At 45.0% G+C, this 14,049-nt stretch overlaps 1 non-coding gene across 1 annotated transcript; it reads right to left on the bottom strand.

Moving 5' to 3' along the window:
* Window positions 1-861: 861 nt before the first annotated feature.
* Window positions 862-934, bottom strand: trnak-cuu (transfer RNA lysine (anticodon CUU)). Its single transcript has one exon. It is a non-coding gene; the product is annotated as a tRNA-Lys (tRNA).
* Between the last annotated feature and the right edge of the window lie 13,115 nt (window positions 935-14,049).

Here is a 14,049-nt window from a genome sequence, read left to right on the forward strand (position 1 = left end):
ATGAGCTAAGCAGCAGCTTGTGAAGTGCAGTGGTGATCACGTTCGCCTCACATGTGAAAAGTCCGCAGCTCGATCACGGACAGAAACATTGTTGTTGAAACAAAAACATGTCTGCAATAAAGTTGAACAAAAACATTCCAGGGTACATTGACGCATGATGCAAACTACCTCAGGCCTGGGCCAAAGCTCCCTGTACACCGAGCACAGGCTGAGGAAAACCCCAGGGAAGAGGATATCCCGGTCACTGGGACTTCCAGCTGCACTGAACAAGTGCCCGGTCTGAAACTTTCCAGAGTAATAATTTGTAACAAATACATCCAACAGTTTGGATGGCCTAGCGGTCGAAGGCGCTGCTCAGGTCATAGTCTTCTCTGGAGGCATGGGTTTAAATCCCACTCCGAACATTCATTGTGTTTAATTTCAAAATCATTTGTTTTGACACCACTCTGAAGTGCTTTGGGACATCCATCTAACTTCATAAAATTACTCCACTTCAATTACAAACGGTGATATCAAATTTACTTCACAAACCAGGAATCGATCCCAGGTGGCTGTAGCACGTTACTTTCAAAACAGCCACCTGGGATCGATTCCTGGTTTGTGAAGGTGCCCTCTAAATATCTGGCACTGCTAATTTAAAAACACAGTTATAATTTGTTTCGGTGCAGAAGAAGGCAGGCTCGAAGGGCCAAAGGGTAGACTCCTGCTCCTGGTTCTTGTGTTCTTATGCAGATCACAGAACAGATGATTAAATTATCAACTCTCCCTCAGTTCGTATTTCTTTTATTGTGCAAAAGAAGATAATGTGTTCATTAATTATGTTTTCCCGTGAAAGCAACATAAATTTTAAGGAACTGAAATCGACTAACATGGGGCTCAAACCCACGATCCTGAGATTAAGAGTCTCATGCTCTACCGACTGAGCTAGCCGGGCTTCTCAACATCTACCCAGTCAATACCCTTCAGAATATTGTCCGTTTCAACGACATCACCTCCGATTCTTCGAAACCCAAGAGAGAATCGGCATATTCTACACAATCTCTCATCATAGGACATCCCTCTCATCCCAGGAATCAATCTGTTGAACCTCTGTTGCACCACCTCCAAGGCAAGTGTGTCCTTCCTCAGATAAGTACTATGGGCGAATATCCAGTTTTTCTGCTGATTCTACTTCCTCCTCCTTTGATAGTCCTTCTCTGTACATTCTGTATTCTGCTTGGTTCTCTACTGAAATATGAGCCTGAAGTTTATCACAAGCTTCCGTTTTTGTGTTTTAGTTGATCTTCATTCATCCACCGAGCTGTAGCTAGCTATCATGCTATTTCTGCACCCTGCATGAGAACGTGTCTAGTCGTTACCCAATCTATCTCCTTTTTGAAAGTCTCCCAATGTGCATTTACTGTTTTACCGAGAAATCTTTGGTTTCAATCTACCTGGGCCGGATCCCTTTCAACTCAAAAAATTAGTCCTCCTACAGTTGGGTATTTTCACACATGATTATACTTTCTCCTTTTCCATAACTACTGTAAACCTAATGATATTGTGATCACTGTTTCCTCAATGCTCCTCCACAGAAACATGCTCCACTTAATCCATTTCCGAGATCAAGAACTGCTTTCTTCGTCATCGTGCTGGAAACATACTGATGGAGAAAGTTCTAATACAGATTTCAGGAAATCCTCCCCTGCATTTTCCCTTTGCATGGTTATTTTCCCAGTTTACGTTGAAGTCCCACATTATCACTACAGATGTTGAATCTTTCTGCATTTTACCTAAATTTACACGTCTTTATCCTTCCCACCATTTGGTGGCCGATAACATAATCGCTCATCTAACTTTCTACAGGCACATTCATTTAAAAAAGAATGTCGGATGGGAATAGGGCCACAAATCGATGGACAATATTAAAACACATGAAGCGATGGAAAAATTACATAAAATATGAAATAATTACTTTGCCTCTGTATTTACCAGGGACACAGGGCAGATGGACATGACGGTGGAATAATGTATGGGAAATTATATAACTGCAATAAGTAAAGAGGAGAAATATTAAATGAAAAAACAAATGAAAGGAGGATTGAACCCCTGGTCTGGATGGATTACATCCATACACTTTAAAATAATTCAGCGAAGAGATAGCAGGAGCACTATTACAAATATTTAATGATTAGTTTGAAAAATGTGTAGTGTCAGAGGAATGGCGGATAGCTAACGTAATACTTATATTTGAGATGGAAGATAGAACATGTCCGGGGAACTATAGACCAGTCAGTGAAACTTCGGTGGTAGGAAAATAATGGAATCCCTTCTAAAGTAGAGAATAGAAGAATATCTATAAACCAAAAATATAATTGTGTATAATCAGCGTGGATTCAAAAGCAAAAGTCTTGTTGACCAACTTCTTTGATTTCATTGAAGAAGTAACAGGGAGAGTAGACCAGGGTAATGTGGTCGATATAATATACTTAAATTTCCAAAAAGTCTTTGATGAGGTACCACATATTAGAATAATGAATAAGGTCAGAGCTTGCGGTGTTAGGGGACAAGTCGTGGAATGTATAGCGAGCTGACCCCAAGACAGAAAGCAGAAGTAAAGGACTGTTATTCTGAGTGCAGAAGCTGTGAAGTGGGCTCCCATGAGGATCAGTGTGGGACCAATGCTGTTCACAATTTAAATTGTCCATTTAGACTTTGGAATCAAAAAAACAATTTCTACACTTTCAGATGAGGCCAAATTGGGGTGGGGCTGATAGACATTATTGAGGAGGACTGCAACAAACTACAACAAGACATTAATAATCTTGTAGACTGGACATTGAATTGGCAAATTCAATCCAACACAGACAGAGTGAGGTCATGTACTTTGGTAAGAAAGATAAGGTCAAATACTACGTGAGAATAAGAATCTAAGTGAGGTCGAGGAGCAAAGGGATCTCAGAGTAGAAATACAAATAAACAGTAAAGGTCGTGATGCGGGTTATATATCCATAAAAAGAAAATGGAGCACCAAGGGTAAATTCAAGATGGATAGTGTTGAAAAGTAGTGAAGTTCTGTTGAACTGGTATCAAACTTTCTTTGGACCACACTTGCAGTACACTGTACAATTCTCATCGCCGTGTTATAAGAACATAAGAACATAAGAACATAAGAATTAGGAACAGGAGTAGGCCATCTAGCCCCTCGAGCCTGCTCCGCCATTCAATAAGATCATGGCTGATCTGGTCGTGGACTCAGCTCCACTTACCCGCCCTCTCCCCGTAACCCTTAATTCCCTTATTGGTTAAAAATCTATCTATCTGTGACTTGAAAACATTCAATGAGCTAGCCTCAACTGCTTCCTTGGGCAGAGAATTCCACAGATTCACAACCCTCTGGGAGAAGAAATTATTGCTCAACTCGGTTTTAAATTGGCCCCTCCGTATTTTGAGGCCGTGCCCCCTAGTTCTAGTCTCCCCTACCAGTGGAAACAACCTCTCTGCCTCTATCTTGTCTATCCCTTTCATGATTTTAAATGTTTCTATAAGATCACCCCTCATCCTTCTGAACTCCAACGAGTAAAGACCCAGTCTACTCAATCAATCATCATAAGGTAACCCCCTCATTCCTGGAATCAGCCTAGTGAATCGTCTCTGTACCCCTTCCAAAGCTAGTATATCCTGCCTTAAGTAATGTGACCAAAACTGCACGCAGTACTCCAGGTGCGGCCTTACTAATACCCTATACAGTTGCAGCAAGACCTCCCTGCTTTTGTACTCCATCCCTCTCGCAATGAAGGCCAACATTCCATTCGCCTTCCTGATTACCTGCTGCACCTGTAAACTAACCTTTTGGGATTCATGCACAAGGACCCCCAGGTCCCTCTGCACCACAGCATGTTGTAATTTCTCCCCATTCAAATAATATTCCCTTTTACTATTTTTTCTCCCCAAGCTGGATGAACTCACACTTTCCGACATTGTATTCCATCTGCCAAACCTTAGCCCATTCGCTTAACCTATCCAAATCTCCTTGCAGCCTCTCTGAGTCCTCTACACAACCCGCTTTCCCACTAATCTTAGTGTCATCTGCAAATTTTGTTGCACTGCACTCTGTCCCCTCTTCTAGGTCATCTAGGTATATTGTAAACAGTTGTGGTCCCAGCACTGATCCCTGTGGCACACCACTAACCACTGATTTCCAACCGGAAAAGGACCCATTTATCCTGACTCTCTGCTTTCTGTTCGCCAGCCAATTCTCTATCCATGCTAATACATTTCCTCTGACTCCGCGTACCTTTATCTTCTGCAGTAACCTTTTGTGTGGCACGTTATCGAATGCCTTTTGGAAATCTAAATACACCACATCCATCGGTACACCTCTGTCCACCATGCTCGTTGTATCCTCAAAGAATTCCAGTAATTACATGGCCACTATGGTCAGATGTTCGACCCCAGTCAATGAACGACACTCAATACAGTTGTACAATGACAGATGGTCCCAGTAATACAGATTCAGTCCGGTCAGATATTGCAGTCTGCCCAGTGCCTCTCAGTTCTCACAACTCTATTGTGACAGCGAATCCCAGTAAGAAACAAACTTTAGAGAGCTTTCAGTGCTGAGGGCAGGTGCAAGTATACAAAGTGTTCCAACAACAGCAATAACTTCATCATTTGCGTGTCTGCAGAGTACAGAGTTACGGTTTCTGTTAAAGGAACGGCATAAATGAGCAGTGGGAATTTGGCTAATGTGAACTTCCGATTTATTGAAATTATGTCACTGCCCCTATCATTTAATGGTCATCACTACATTGTCAGATACAGAACAAGGCCTAATATGGATCACACACAGAGTTACACAACGTCAATGACTATAATCACTGACCAGGAAGAGCAGTGACTGCAAGGATCACGTAGAATATTTTATCAATGATGGAAAATGTCGCAGGCATTGTCATGTATTCAACCAGCATTGTAACCCATGTATATACTGACCTAAGTTGTACACCGTGAGAACACTGACCACTAGGTGGGAGACACTCCTAACCTGGACCTTCAGGTATAAAAGGGGAAGCTCCACCCACCTTCATCACTTGAGTGCTATGGAATAAAGGACAGGTCACAGACTGACCTTCTCTCAAGCATAGGCCTTGTGTGCATTTATACTGTGAAGTAAGGACGTATCAATGGCGACAAAAAACTGGGATTTAAACCACGCGAGCATGGCCACTAGCAGAGCAGACGAGAGGTACTGTGTTCAGGAATGGTTGGGACAGAGATTCAACATTGTTAAAGCAGCACACAGTTCTCCAGGCAGACAAGGGCAGTCAGGCATGCCCCAACATGTAGTCGAACCCGGAGGGGGAGTTCGACAGAGACAATGGCAAGCTGAACAGTGATTCACGCCATTGCAAGGGACAATGCGGCCAGTAATGGGGCCATCAACACCTGTTAATGGTGCACTCAAGGACAATAACAGGGGCAGTCAGGGACGATCGACTGGCAAGGGACCTTTTGTTTCAAACCGTAACTCATGCTGGAGGCGTGGAGGCATACATTCAGCCGGAGTTTGCAGAGATGAGCAAAATGCCTGCAGAAATTGCAGAAATGGACACTGGGGGAAATCGCTGGAAGCTGAAGTTCAGCGAGTTCATGTGGAGCACGTATACAGTTCATACACCAGGACGCCACCAATAATGATGAAAGTGCTCCTCAATGGCATCCCAGTATCACTGGAGTTAGACACGAGTGCCAGCCAGTCCCTGATGGGTATCAAACAGTTCAAAAAGTTGTGGGCATCCAAGGCCAGGAGGCCAAATTTATCGCCGATTGACGCACAGCTACGGACTTACAGGTAGTCATGACCCACAAAGATTCAGAGAACAGGTTGCCACTCTGGATTGTCCCATGGGACGGTCCCGCACTACTGGGGAGGAGTTGGCTTGCTGTCTTGAACTGGAAATGGGGCGATGTCAATGCAATTTCCTCTGTGGAGCGAGTATCATGCTCACAGGTCCTGGACAAATTTGACTCATTATTTCAACCTGGCATTGGCACTTTCATGGGGGCCAAGGTAGTGATTCACATAAACCCGGACGCCAGACCAGTACACCACAAGGTCAGAGCGGTGCCGTACGTGATGCGGGAAAAGATAGAAGGCGAATTGGACCGCCTCCTGAGGGAAGGCATCATCTCGCCAGTCGAATTCAGTGACTGGGCGAGCCCGATTGTGCCGGTGCTCAAGGCGGATGCGTCAGTCAGGATATGTGGCGATTACAAGGCCACCATCAATCGGGTGTCACTCCAAGACCAGTACCCGCTACCGAGAGCGGAGGACCTCTTTGCGACGCTATCCGGTGGGAAACTTTTTTCAAAATTGGACCTGACCTCAGCTTACATGAACCAGGAGCTGGCAAGTGAGTCGAAGAAGCTGACCACCATCACGACACACTAGGGGTTGTTTGAGTACAACAGATGTCCGTTCGGGATTCGCTCGGTCGCCGCGCTCTTCCAACGAAATATGGAAAACCTCCTCAAGTCGATTCCAGGGACGGTGGTTTTTCAGGACGACATCCTCATCACGGGTTACGATACTGAAGAACACCTTCACAACCTGGAGGAGGTGCGACGCAGACTTGACCGGGTAGGTCTGCGCCTGAAAACTGCGAAGTGCGTCTTCCTAGCTCCAGAGGTAGAATTCCTGGGGATGAGGGTAGCAGCAGACGGGATCAGTCCAACTACATCCAAGATGGAAGCGATCCAGAGAGCACCCAGACCCCGTAACACGACGGAACTGCGTTCGTTCCTGGGGCTCCTGAATTATTTCGGCAACTTTCTTCCCAAATTGAGCACGCTGCTGGAGCCGCTGCACGTGCTCCAATGCAAATGTCGTGAATAGGTCTGGGGGGACAGCCAGGAAAGGGCTTTTAAAGAGCACGCAATTTGTTATGTTCCAGCAATCTGTTAACGCTATATGACCCATGTAAGAAACTTGTGTTAACGTGCGATCTGTCGTCCTATGGTGTTGGGTGTGTGTTGCAGCATGTCAATGCCAAGGGTCAGTTACAGCCGGTAGCTGATGCCTCCAGAAGTCTGTCCCAGGCAGAAAGAGGCTACGGGATGGTAGAAAAGGAGGCGCTCGCAAGTGTATATGTGGTAAAGAAAATGCACCAGTACCTGTTTGGCAGAAAATTTGAGCTGGAGACAGATCACAAACCCCTAACGTCCCTTTTGGCCGACAACAAGGCCAAAAATGCAAACGCATCGGCCCGCATACAGAGGTGGGCACTCACGTTAGCTGCCGATGACTACGCAATTCGGCACAGACCGGGCACTGAAAACTGCGCCGATGCACTCAGCAGGCTCCCACAAGCCACCACTGAGGGGGCTACCAAGCATGGTGCTGAGATGGTCATGGCTGTTGAAGCTTTCGGAAGCGAAGGCTCACCAGTGACAGCCCGTCAGATTAAAGTCTGGACAAATAGAGACCCGCTATTGTCTCTAGTCAAGAAATGTGTCCTGAACGGGGACTGGGCAGCCACGTACAGGGCATGCCCTGAGGAATTTAAATCATTTCACAGGTGCAGGGATGAACTCTCGATTCAAGCCGATTGCCTACTGTGGGGTAACCGCGTAGTCATGCCCCAGATGGGCAGAGAGGTGTTCATCAGAGAACTCCACAAAGGGCAACTGGGCATTGTCACGATGAAGGCAATTGCCAGGTCACACGTTTGGTGGCCAGGGATAGACGGAGATCTGGAACTTTGTGTTCGCAGGTGCAACACATGTGCCCAGCTGGGCCATGCGCCCAGGGAAGCCCCCCTTAGCCCCTGGCCAAGCCTTGGTCAAGCATCCATGTGGACTACGCAGGTCCTTTCATTGGGAAAATGTTTTTGGTTGTAGTAGACGCCTACTCCAAATGGATCGAGTGTGACATTTTTAATTCAAGCACATCCTCTGCCACGGTAGAAAGTCTACGGGCAATGTTCGCCGCCCACAGTCTCGCGGACATCTTGGTCAGTGACAATGGCCCGTGCTTCACACGCAGTGAATTCCAGGACTTCATGGCAGGCAATGGAATTAACCATGTTAGAACGGCACCGTTCAAGCCAGCCTCAAACAGCCAGGCAGAACGAGCAGTGCAGATAATCAAACAGGGAATGCTCAGATTCCAAGGGGGCTCCCTACAAACCTGCTTATCACGCCTCCTGTTGCCCTATAGATCCCGTCCACACTCGCTCACAGGGGTTCCACCCGCAGAGCTACTAATGAAAAGGACGCTCAAAACCCGATTATCCCTTATACACCCCACCATGAAAGAAATTGTCGAGAGCAGGCGCCAGTCACAATATTACTACCATGAGAGGAATGCGAGGGCACGATGTGTTGATGCAAATGATCCTGTTTTTTCCTCAACTACGCTGCAGGGCCCAAATGGCTCGCAGGCACTGTGGTTGCCTAAGAGGGAAATAGGTTTCTGGTAGTTAAACTTACCAATGGACAAATCTGCCGCAAACATGTGGATCAAACAAAAAGGAGGTTCAGCAACCCCATAGAAAAAGCAGAGAAGAGAACGATATAGAGTTCACTCCACCACAGGTGACCGAACACCGGAACCAAAGGGAGGAGAGCCCAGTCACTGTGGGCAGTCCGGACAGGCCTGAGCACTGCAAACAGCAGACACTCAGGCCAGCGCCCAACAACTGGAGCCCCAACTCAGGCGCTCTACAAGGGAGCGTAAACCACCAGAGAGACTCAACCTGTGATCCCAATAAGACTTTGGGGTAGGAGGTGATGTTATGTATTCAACCAGCATTGTAACCCATGTATAAACTGACCGAAGTTGTACACCGTGAGAACACTGACCACTAGGTGGGAGATACTCCGAATCTGGACCTTCAGGTATAAAAGGGGAAGCTCCACCCACCTTCATCACTTGAGTGTGAAGGAATAAAGGACAGGTCACAGACTGACCTTCTCTCAAGCATGGGCCTCGTGTGTATTTATACTGTGTAGTAAGGACGTATCAGGCATTTTCTGTGTTAAGCGATGCTGCCTCTTCATGCTTTAGGCAATCTCTCTGAATTAAACGCTGAAATATTCATGGAACCTTTCAATTATATCCTGTGGGCTCCCCACTGGGACAGTCAAGATGCAACAGAGTTGAAATTAGTTTCAGTTGTATGAACAAACACATTACGGCCGCTGATTTGAGTCCCTCATGACATAGAATATGTTTAAATGCAAAATTCCGAAATTGAAGCTGGACGTCCCAAAACTGGAAAATGTTGATCAGACTTATTATATAATGTAATTGGAAACGATGCTCTCTCTCCAATGGCCATGTTCCTTCAAACACAATCAGACGCATTGTATTGATTGTATATTGTTCTGATGAATGTTTTGCTCTCTTCTGTGTTAATTCAGTGATTACTTTCCAAATGTTAGCTGAGACTCTCGGGTCTGCTCTACTTCACTGCGGTATGCGGCTGCCTACTATAACTCTGGATATGTAATTCTCAATTAAAGTGCAGTGGTCATTTTACTGTCGAACACTCATTTGTTCTAACTTAGAGTCAGCAATGAGTAAGGATCCATTTTTCCACAGCACCTCAAACAAATACAGCATGTCAAATCAATTAATGAAACACCTCGAACTAATGAAATAAGGTGCAATTTTCCTTCATTGTATAAATCTTAAATGTACGGTTTCATTCTGGGTAATCTGCGATATACGCCTTCAAAGGCAATGGGAAAACATCGCCAGGGTGCAAAATAACTTGTTCTGGGCTCTGCATGTTTGTAATGTAGACAAATGTGCTGCTGATACAAAGATATGGTGGGAAAACAAGTTGTGAGGAGGACGCAAACAATCTGCAAAGCGATATAGATAGGGTCAGTGAGTGAGCAAAAAATTGGCAGCTGCAGTATAATGTGGGAAATATGAGGTTATTCACTTTGGTCGGTAAAACAAAAAAAGCTAATAATTACTTAAATGGGGAGAGATTACAAAATGCAGTGGAGCAGATGGATCTGGGAGTCCTTTTACAGAAGAACATAAGAAATAGGAGCAGGAGTAGGCATACGGCCCCTCGAGCCTGCTCCGCCATTCAATAAGATCATGGCTTATCCGATCATGGACTCAGCTCCACTTCCCTGCCCGCTCCCCATAACCCCTTATCCCCTTATCATTTAAAAAGCTGTCTATTTCTCTCTTAAATTTATTCAATGTCCCAGCTTCCACAGCTCACTGAGGCAGGGAATTCCAGTTTTACAACCCTCTGAGAGAAGAAATTTCTCCTCATCTCAGTTTTAAATGGGTGGCTCCTTTTTCTAAGATCATGCCCTCTAGTTCTAGTCTCCCCATCAGTGGAAACATCCTCTCTGCATCCACCTTCTCAAGCCCCCGCATAATCTTACACGTTTCGATAAGATCACCTCTCATTCTTCTGAATTCCAATGAGTAGAGGCCCAACCTACTCAACCTTTCCTTATAAGTCAACACCCTCATCTCCAGAATCAAACTAGTGAACCTTCTCTGAACTGCCTCCAAAGCAAGTATAGCCTTTCGTAAATATGGAAAACAAAACTGCATGCAGTATTCCCAGGTGTGGCCTCACCAATACGTTATACAGCTGTCGCAGGACTTCCCTGCTTTTATGCTCCATCCCATTTGCAATAAAGGCCAAGATACCATTGGCCTTCCTGATCACAAAAAGTTAGCATGCAGATACAGCAAGTAATTTGGAAGGCAAATGGAAAGTTGGCCTTTCTTTCAAGGGGGATGGAATATAAAAGTACGGAAGTCCTGCTACAACTGTACAGAGCACAGGTGAAACCACACCTGGAGTACTGCGTACAGTTTTGCTCTCCTCATTTCATGAGGGATAAACTTACATTGGGGGCATTTCACAGAAGGTTCACAAGGTTGCCTTATGAAGAATGGTGGAACAGGTTGGGATCTACCTATTGGAGATTAGCAGAGTGAGAGATGATATCTTTGAAAGGTGTAAGATTCTGAGGGGGCTAGACAGGCTAGATGCAGAGAGGATTTTCCCCTCGTGGGGGAATCTAGAACGAGGGGACATAGTTTCAGAATAAGGGGTTGCCCATTTAAAATGGGGATGAGGAGGAATTTCTTCCCTCAGAGGGCCGTGAATCTTTGTATTTCTACCCCTGAGAGCTGTGGAGGCTCGGTCATTGAATATATTTAAGGTGGAGGTAGACAGATTTTTGAACTATATGGGAGTTAAGGGTTAGGCGGAGATGGTAGGGAAGTGGAGCTGAGGCCAAGATCAGATCAGCCATGATCTCACTGAATAGTGGAACAGGCTCGAGGGGCTAAATGGCCTCCTCCTGTTCCTATGTCCCTCTGTGTAAGGTCTGGGAAACACACGGTGGTGATCTTTGGAAACTTCAACTAAATGTTGTTGTTTTAAAGGGGATGCAGAAACAGAGAGACCGAGAGATTTACACACAGCAATATTTGAAGGTGGGTAGACAAGTTGATAAGGTTACTAAAAAAGAATACAGGACCCTTGGCTTTATAACATGAAATAGATTACACCGGTGAGGAACTTACACCAAAGCTTTATAAATCCCTGCTTAGGCCTCAGTTGGATCCTGTTTACAGTTCTGGGCACCACAATTTAGGAAGGATATCGAGGATTTGGAGAGAACATAAGAAATATATAAGAAACTTTTTCTGTTGTTATTGAAAACACAAACACAGGTATTCATTGAAATCCAATCTGTAGGTGGCCAAACACAGATTGAAGAGAGCCAGGGAGACCGACAGAATCAGGAAACATCGGGAAATGGACAAGAGATATTGACAAGGACTAAAACCGCTTTGAGACCAGACAATTGCGGGAACCCCTGTGGTTAATGAAAGGGCTTTGGGTGGTTGATTTCCTGACACACTTGTAATGTGGGGAAAGATGTGCGCAAATCACCCCCACATGGACCTCAACTCTTCCAGAAGCAAGAGAGTGTGTAACCTGGGTCTATAACATAAAGTAATGGGGTCCTTAACGATTAAAGCCCATTATTAATTCTCTCACACACTTCAATTATGTTTATGAAATGAATTGATGGAAACTTCAAGAACTGAACTTTAATGAGTTAAGGAACTTTAATCATTGATGAAGTTTTATCCCCTATCTGATTTTACACACACTGTATTTTAGGAGAGTGAGTTAAAATGCCCATCGCTCATGATACAAGGAACCTGGGGCTACTTTTAAAAAATGTATTCCACAGAAAAATATTCTCCAAAACAATGTTTCTGTCCGTGCTCAAACCGAGGATATTTCACATGTGTGGCGAACGTGATAACCGTTACACGACGGAAACCTCTGCTTACACCTCGAAAAAAAGCATCCTGCAGCGCTGCCTCACTTCCCAGCAGCAGATCAAAGCCGCAAACAAACCCATCGATTATTCCCACTTCCCCACCTCCACAGATACTGCCCGACCTGCTGAGTGTTTCCAGCATTTTCTGGGGTTGATGTGCGTCGCTTTCAATCTTTGAAATTTCACCAAGCAAAGAAACGGTCAATCGAACTGACCCTGTAAGCACTTTGTTCGCGTTTATTCACAGGAATATCTGCAGTCGGGAGCAGAAAAGGAATTAAAACCAAATACCGTCTTCGGGACAATCAGAATACTTCGTCACAGACAAGGCACCGGAAGGCTGGAAGGTAGATCACACCGGTTGTGGGAGAGCTGGTTGGCAGTGACATGGAAGTGTCTGCAGTGTGCGGGACCAGATTGCTTCCATACATCCACACTGAATGTCCACCCTTTATTTGGGAAAAGTACAACTGAGAGTGGACAAGTTCCATCCCGGTAGGAGCAATCTGAAGGTTTAACTGACTGACACCCTGGTTTTGGATGTCGTGCAGTGCGCACTTGCGTCAGTCTCTGTGACGCAATGGTTTAGCGCTTTGGGCTATTAACCTAAAAGTTGGTGGTTCAAGCCCACCCAGAAGCGAAGTTTTTAACTGTGTTTTCCCTGAGGATTCGGTGCTGCACGGTTCCAGTTTGTCATTACGCGTTTTGACTGCACAAACATATTCCGCAAACATTACCAGCTGTGCTGTTATCCAGTGAGTTCCCACTCCAATACTTTTATGAGCATTCAGTTCAAGTGTAGAGTTTGAGTGTATACAGAACTGTACAGTGATATCAGAAAATTTTACAAGGTTGTGGGACATTGTGTTTTGTTAATATTGAACCACGAATATGAATCAATCCATTTTTTCCAATATTTAATTGAGCAAGTTTTCAAAATGTTTCCACCCAATTTTGAACCAGGAACTTTTCGCGTGTGAGGCAAATGTGACAACCACTACATTACGGAAACACTGCATTTGAAGTAATGTTAGGAACATAACCAGAGCTTGAACCTACACATCTGGACTATACTTCAGGAGCTGGTTTTATGAGAATAGAAAGACGGTGCTATGTTTAGGAAGGCTGTGAGTGTGGTAGGAATTGATCCAGTGTTTCCCAGACTTTACACATAGGAACAGGAGCTGGCTATTTAGCAGCGAGTGGTTAGGATCTGGAATGTACTGGAGGCAGACTCAATCTTATCTTTCAAACAGGAGTTGGATAAGTGTCTGAAGGAAAAACAATTGCAGGGCTCAGGGGAAAGAGCGGGGGAGTGGGACTCGCTGAGAGTCGGCACGGGCTCGACGGGCCGAATGGCCTTCCGTGCTGTAACCATTCCATGATTCTATAAGTTAGTGGCACATTTCATAGTGTGTGTGGAAGCAGAACATTGCAAAGGGACATGGATTGAGTCGGCAAAACTAGAGGCATCTGATTCAGGAGATTCGGGGGGGGTGGAAATTCGGGAGTTTAATGAATTTGAAAGGAACATTTTTGTTTTGTGCAGTTTTGGTCAGAGAAATGTTTGTGAAAGGAATTTTTTGCACAGAGGAATGCAGCATTTAATCTTCTGCCTTAACACTTCTTTCTGTGTGTCGGGGTCACATTTCTTTTCGATGACATTCTTCCAGAATTGATATTTCATTTGCTGTTTCACAATAACCAGACCCTTGC

This window comes from Pristiophorus japonicus, unplaced genomic scaffold, assembly GCF_044704955.1.
Source record: "Pristiophorus japonicus isolate sPriJap1 unplaced genomic scaffold, sPriJap1.hap1 HAP1_SCAFFOLD_163, whole genome shotgun sequence".
NCBI classification, from domain to species: Eukaryota; Metazoa; Chordata; class Chondrichthyes; family Pristiophoridae; genus Pristiophorus; species Pristiophorus japonicus.